At 38.2% G+C, this 7,141-nt stretch overlaps 1 long non-coding RNA gene across 1 annotated transcript; it reads right to left on the bottom strand.

Moving 5' to 3' along the window:
• Positions 1-1,284: 1,284 nt before the first annotated feature.
• On the bottom strand, positions 1,285-5,202 carry LOC137163647 (uncharacterized). The gene is made up of 3 exons (XR_010922756.1): positions 5,100-5,202; positions 1,819-1,921; positions 1,285-1,565 (listed from the first exon to the last, which is right to left on the bottom strand). It is a non-coding gene; the product is annotated as an uncharacterized lncRNA (long non-coding RNA).
• Positions 5,203-7,141: the final 1,939 nt, after the last annotated feature.

The following is a 7,141-nucleotide window of genomic DNA, read 5'->3' as shown; positions in this document are numbered from 1 at the left end:
ATTCTATCATTTCAGTTGCCTTTAAACTCACCAGCTGATAAGCGGAGAATAAGAAAATCATGCAATGGTTATGGTGATCTCCATATGGACTTTGGTGTTAAAAATAATTTGTGGATATTTTTATCATTTTTTATCATGTGGCTATCAGGGATATACATATCTTTTTCCATATGCTTAAGATAAGAAAACCCCTCCAGCTGGCACTTATCATAGGATCAGAGAGCAATCTAGTGACTTGCTGCTGGCCTGGTAAGGCTGCTCAGTATTGACATGTAAATCACTGCTCAGATCTTGCCATGTAAATCACTTTAATTTGATGACATCTTTAGATTGACAGTGATGCAGTTGGACAAATCAAAGGATTACGTTAAACTCATTTTCCTTCTACTCTAAATTTGTCTTAATTATGTCTTCCAACTGCACGATTGTGATGTGGTTCTGACAGAGACATGAGTCTGGAAAATAAGTATTGGAATGTTATTATTGTCCACATTGGTCTGTTTTTGGAGGAGTCAGAAAAGTCAACAAGAAAGTAAATGCAATCTAACTAGAGACCCTTTCATAAAGTAATGAAAAACTGCAGCTATTATTAATCATTTCATTTGCCGAAGCACCTAAAGACTCAATCAAGATTGGGTACCCCATAATGGTAAGTGAAGTGCAAACATGTAGTAGACCATGGCAAGTTTCCAGTCTAACTTGAAACAAGAGAGTATAGCATACAGAAAAAGAAAGGTGGATGAGGGTAAGAAAAATAAGTTTATGCAGTTATATACATATTTCACATGTCTATTGGTACCTGCAGCCTCCAAATTTAACTGACTAAATAAATTGCTATCTGGGACTGATGCCCAGTGGCACAAGAAAACCCAGAAGCCTCCCATAACTCTATTGCTGGGAATGCCTCTGGACTGAGAGTCCCCAGAAAGAGTGGAGTTAGCACAACCAGATCCCGGGTTTCCTTCCTTGCAGCATTCAATGACAAACTGCGGGGCAGGGGACTTGTGATGGAGAGAAGGAATGGATCGTGCACAACTGGCTCAAGTTAGAGTTGCCCACAGCCAGCTGTAAATTGTTCTGAGGCAGAGAATCAGGGAAGCTGAATGTGGCAGCGGATCTGCCCCATAAAGTATAAAATGACAGTACAGTTTCATTTGCTCATTTTCTGTAAGATCTCTGTATGCTGTAGACTTAAAATATATTAGAAAGGCAACAAATTACATAGAGGTAATTGAGGACAGAATGTGAACTACAGTATATCACAAAAATAAAGCATAATAATATAATGTATTAAATATATATACAAGCTATATCTCACATTTATCTTTACATTTTTTTCAGCCATTACTTATTGTTAACGTAACTAACTAAAAATTGACAGTGTTTTGTACTACTGTGCGGAAAAGTTCTTCAGCTTTCACAGTAAACTACCACAGTGGTCAAAAGGGAATGTGAATAGGAAAGCTCCTGCTGCTGGCTGTGTATTCAGTGTATCTTCTGTTGTCCAATGAATAGTGCTCTCAGTGACATCAGAAAAATGTAAGCTTCTTGTCTTCCAGGTTGTCCTGAGGATAGCCAAAGGATAGGACAAGATGAGGGAAAGGGAAGGAGCAGAAATTTTTCAAACAATATATTTTCAGTCTAGTTCATGTGTGGGTGCTCAATGGGGAAAGATACAAATAGCCTCTCCCCCCATCTCTGTGCTGAAGGGAACTCAGTGATTGCTCCCACTACACATAGCCCCAATGTGAATAGGGTAAAGATGGGGCCAGAGCCCAATCCCTCTCCACAGGCGGAAGAAAAACAGCCTGTACTCACCCAACATGAGCACTGAAGATCTCATGGAGTTTTATCTTCTTCCACATACACTTGTACGAGGGAGTGTGGGGGCAGGGTAACTGCCATAGATGAGAGCTTAGTCCTAGAGCAATAGTTGTCACCTTTAAGCTACTGGATTCATTTTGTCCCATATTTAGAAGCATATGCACTGATATAGAGTTGGGTTTTAAAGCAAAGGATTGATTAAAAATAAGCTGCTGTGCAGTCTAGTAGTTAGAATTAAGAAAGCAGTGATACATATACAAGTAAAAGGAAAATAGGAAGGAATTATTAACTTTCTTTAAACTAACTGCAGCTCAGCCTTAAGAAATAAGCTCATCGGATCTCACAAGGTAAGTACATTGGGACATAGAAATGTAAAATACCTACAAAAACATAGAAAATGAATTCCTTACAGTGGCTGCTGGAGAACTATAGTTCCCTAGACTCAGTTCTGATCAAGCTTAAGAGAAGATAAAACCAAAAACCTTTTCAGTGTCGAAATCAACTCTATTGTATCTAACAAGTACAAAATATTGTTTCATATTACTCTCTCAGGGCCAGATTCTTTTTTTAACTCCATGGGAGTTCAGTTTCTAAGTGCTTTTGAAAATACTACTAGTCACCTAAATACTTTTGAAAATCTGGCCTTCATTCTCTATGCTGGTATCATTGATATGGGGATCAAAATAAGGCTATGACTCATGGTAGGTAAAATATGTTATTGCTTGAAGATCTCTCACACTAAGAAAGGGAATAAACTAAGATAAGTCAAGAATACATGCCCAGGCAAATTTTGCAGACCCAGTTTTATATGCAACCTGCATAGTAAAATACACAACATAGCTAAATATTAATATATGTTCTATACGTTGAACCCATGATATGAACTGTGAGCCTCTTTTTTACATTTAATATTAGTCCAAATCATAACATTTAAATGGTTTAAATTTAGATCTTCAATGGCAGTTAGGTAGTTTTTTGTGGTTTGATTATATTCATGGAGCAGGTCCTCAAGGAATGCATTTTGAGGCACTTGGAAGAGAGGAAGGTGATCAAGAATAGTCAGCATGGATTCACCAAGGGCAAGTCATATCTGACCAACCTGATTGCCTTCTATGATGAGATGACTGACTCTGTGGATGTGGGGAAAGCAATGGACGTGATATACCTTGACTTTAGCAAAGCTTTTGATAGTGTCTCCCACAGTATTCTTATCAGCAAGTAAAAGAAGTAGGGGTTTGATGAATGGACTATAAGATGGCTAGAAATCTGGCTAGATCATCAGGCTCAACGGGTAGTGATCAACGGCTCAATGTCTATTTGATAGCCAGTAACGAGTGGAGTGCCCCAGGGGTTGGTGCTGCGGCCGGTTTTGTTCAACATCTTCATTAATGATCTGGAAGATGGGATGGCTTGCTCCCTCAGCAAGTTTGCAGATGACACTAAACTGGTGAAAATGGTAGATATGGTGGAGGGCAGGGATAGGATACAGAGTGACCTAGACAAATTAGAGGATTGGGCCAAAAGAAATCTGATGAGGCTCAACAAGGACAAGTGCAGAGTCCTGCATTTAGAATGGAAGAATCCCATGCACTGCTACAGACTGGGGACCAAATGGCTAGGCAGCAGTTTGGCAGAAAAGGACCTAGGGATCACAGGGGACAAGAAAGCATGGTGGTGGTCAAGTTGGGTTTTTTTTTGTTTTTCCCCCCTGTATTTTTACTTTAAGTATCAGTTCTTATAATATTAATATTATAGTTGGTGTTGATAGTTGTGTGCATGTAAACATCCCAGAATTAGTTTGACCTTGTAAATACATTCCATATTTCTATTATTTTTCTCTACCTAGTGGGAATGCTTAAATGTAAATAACTCTACTAATGTAATAAGGAATAGAGTTAATGTTGGCCACCATCAAAGCAAGATATTCAATATTGAAAGAGGAATCAAAAGTGATAACCGCTAGCCTCTAGGAATATGAAACATTTTTGTTCTTCAAAGGGTCCATTTGCTGAACACTTAAATTATTTTACTTTCCCATAAAGAAATGATCCATTAATTGTACTGTGAGACTGTTTGACTGGAGAAGGTTCAGGGGTTGTTGCATTAACTTCTTTCATCAATGCCCTAAAATTTCCATTTGACATGGATCATTAGTGTAGACAAAACAAAAATGATAATTCTATCCTTGATGTATATCTTCTCTCTAAGTGTAAGAAACTGGTATTCATACATTTCAGAAACTTTTTTTTCTGGCACTAAGCATGACTGCTATATAAAAATACCTGACAAATGTTTGTATTTTCCAATTAACTGGTATTAAAATGCTGATTAATTAATGAAAATGATGGGAAATGCTGATTCATAAATGTTAAGACCAGCCCAACGTACTGTAATATACTTATAGCTAATATCTTGACAAATTTAGGAGGTGTTACTCCTATTACATTAAAGCCATTGTAACCATTTATTTTAATCATTACTGCAGGACTGAGTCTGCAAATAAAGCTGTTACTGCATAAATAGACAGAGGTCTTTTGTGTGTGTGTGTGTGTGTGTGTGTGTGTGTCTCCAACTTGGCTCTGAGTTTTAATCTTCTTCTGGGTATAATAAGCAGGATCTTATCAGATACACACGGAATGTCCCTCTTTCAGTATTTTCCCCAAAGTGGATTTTTGTTGTTGTTGTTTTTTGCTAAAACCTACCTATAGACACAACAGCTCTTGCTCTGTTTCTCTAGCTTAAGATGCTTTTGATAAAAATACTTAAATATTCAATTAAGTATTACTCTGGGATTCAGAGTCTCTTAGGATGGTATCCATAAAGGGACTTAATTGTTGCAATGCTGAGTGTAGTGACACCTAACTCAGGTGCCTAGAAAATCTCAGGAACATCACTATGAACCACAGAGCCACGTTAGGTGTCTATCCTCCCTATACAATGAATGGGTAGAAATAGTGTCAAAGAATGGGAGCCACACAAACCAGCATAGTAGGCTTACAGAGGAGTTAGGCATGAGACTTGCTCCACACAAAATGGCTGGAGGAGGTGAGCAGGTGCTGTTGTCCACCTTCTAAATTTCAGCTCCGTGGTTAGGGCACTAAGCTGGGATGTAAGAGACACATTCAATTACCCTCTCTATGTCAGCATTCTCTATCCACTGAGCTATGTGATAGCCTGACTCTGGTTCCACTGGATCTCCCACCTCCTACATGGATGCCCTAACCACTGGATCATACGCTCTCTCTGTCCGAACAACTATTTAAGTATTTACCCACCATGGAATGGCCATTAGGCCAGAGAAAGATAGCGAGAGAGAGAAAATTACTCTGTAGTCCACGGAAATCCCAGATTCTCCATTTCCAAAAGAACGGCGTATGCCAGTTTTATCTTAGCTCACCACTCTTGTATCACACATAGCCCTTGAGTTCAGCTGTAGTAAAATAAGAGTAAATTTATTTAACAAAGAATAAAGATTCATGCAGAAACAATTGACAGTGGTGGAAACAAATAGTTATATATAAAACACAAACTTGGGCCTGCTCTTATTATCAGTTACCTTTCCTATCTAATAAAATAGATTCTTAACTCCAACTTTCAGTCTTTGGCAGTGCTTGCTAGCCTCAAGTAGCTAAGAGCCAATCTTTCATGAAACACCCCAGCTCATCAAGGTACCTCCTCAGTAAATAGGTCTATAGTGTCTTTCTCCACCCTGAAATATCCTGGATCAGTCTTTTGTCTGTATTCACAGAAAGGTTGATCTCCTCACTGTCATATCATTCCTTTTCATTTACAAGTGGTTTCAATGTTTTTCTTTGCCTCTTTCTGGGCCAGGCATTCTAGCTCATTGGTTTCTTTTGCTTTTAAGCTTACTCTACTGGCATATGGATATCTGCATGTTTCAATTGTGGCTTTGTGCCCACTGTTATTTAACTCCTTATCTTGATATCTTATAATTTTTCCAGACTTTAACTATATGAATTATTGCTGAACTAATAATTGTTTTTAGCTTCTACCAGAAAAATTAATATAACATATTCTTCAACCTAGTACTGATTGAAATTAACACCCCAGTGTGAAACCTGGCTCCATTAATTCAGCAGCAAAACTCAGTTGACTTCAGTGGGCTAGGATTTTACTCCATTTTTGCACAAGTACACAGTTTAATCAGAATGATGGCTACCCAGTTGACTACATAAGGACTTTGGTACAGATCCTCAAAGGTACTTAGATGCCTACTTCCCACTGATTTCGATATGCAGTGGTACTGTAGCTGTGTGGGTCCCAGGATATAAAAGAAACAAGGTGGCTGAGGTAATATCTTTTACTGGACCAACTTCTGTTGGTGAGCAAGACAAGTCCAATAACTAAAGGAGTGTTAATGGGCCACTTCACCTTGAATGGTCTCTTAGAATATGTGCTAACTACTTATGCTAAACTATCTGTTAGATATTGCGGTAAGCTATGACACTCTGAGTACCTTTCCCCAACCAGAAGAATTGCTCCGTAGAGCTCAAAATCTTCTCTCTCTCACCAACAGAAGTTGGTCCAATAAAAGATATTACCTCACCCACATTGATTTCAATAGGCACTCAGACAAAAATGAAACCTATAAATGCAAAAAGTAGGTGAGCCAGAATGCCTGGCAAAAGAAGAGGACCTTGACAGTGTATGCTTGTTGGAATGACAAATCAATGGGTTACTATGATGCCTGGGTATAACTTATAGAGGATGGACAGATTACGTCATAAAGGTGGGGTGAGAAGCATTATTCCTGAAAGGTACCAAGAATTTAATGAGATGTAATTCCATTCTAATTGTCATACAGTAAAATCTGTATGGATATAAATCCCATGGCATAAGAATGCAAATATACTAGTACTATACTATCAGCTTCCTTATTCTGATAAGGATAATTGAGCACACAGTGTTTAAGGAGACCAGAGTCAAATAAGTCTAATAAACCAATAACAATGGGTGCCTTCAACTAAAAGCATATAAACAGATTAAACGAAACAGTCAGCTAAAATTTAGGGAAACAGTTTCTTGACACATTAAATGAATACTTTTTGGAGCAGCATACAAAGGGCAAGATTATTCCCAAAATAGTCCTAGGTGATGCACAAGTCTGTTCAATATATAATTATAGTTGGTCCACTAAATAATAAGCACCACAACATAATTAAGAAGTTGAACATCCTCTGGTGGGTACTCATACCAAAAATGAGCATGGTGGTACCACATTTTAGAAAAGGGGATGTACTACTCCTTTAGGGGAAGCCTATAGTTTTCATTAAGAATAGCCTCGGTGAAGTCAAGG

The sequence above is a fragment of the Emydura macquarii genome, unplaced genomic scaffold, assembly GCF_026122565.2.
Source record: "Emydura macquarii macquarii isolate MOO-44397 ecotype Brisbane River unplaced genomic scaffold, CSIRO-AGI_Emac_v2 contig_2636, whole genome shotgun sequence".
Taxonomy (NCBI): domain Eukaryota; kingdom Metazoa; phylum Chordata; order Testudines; family Chelidae; genus Emydura; species Emydura macquarii.
Note: the sequence above shows the minus strand (reverse complement) of the source record. Positions and strands in the feature narration are given on the sequence as shown.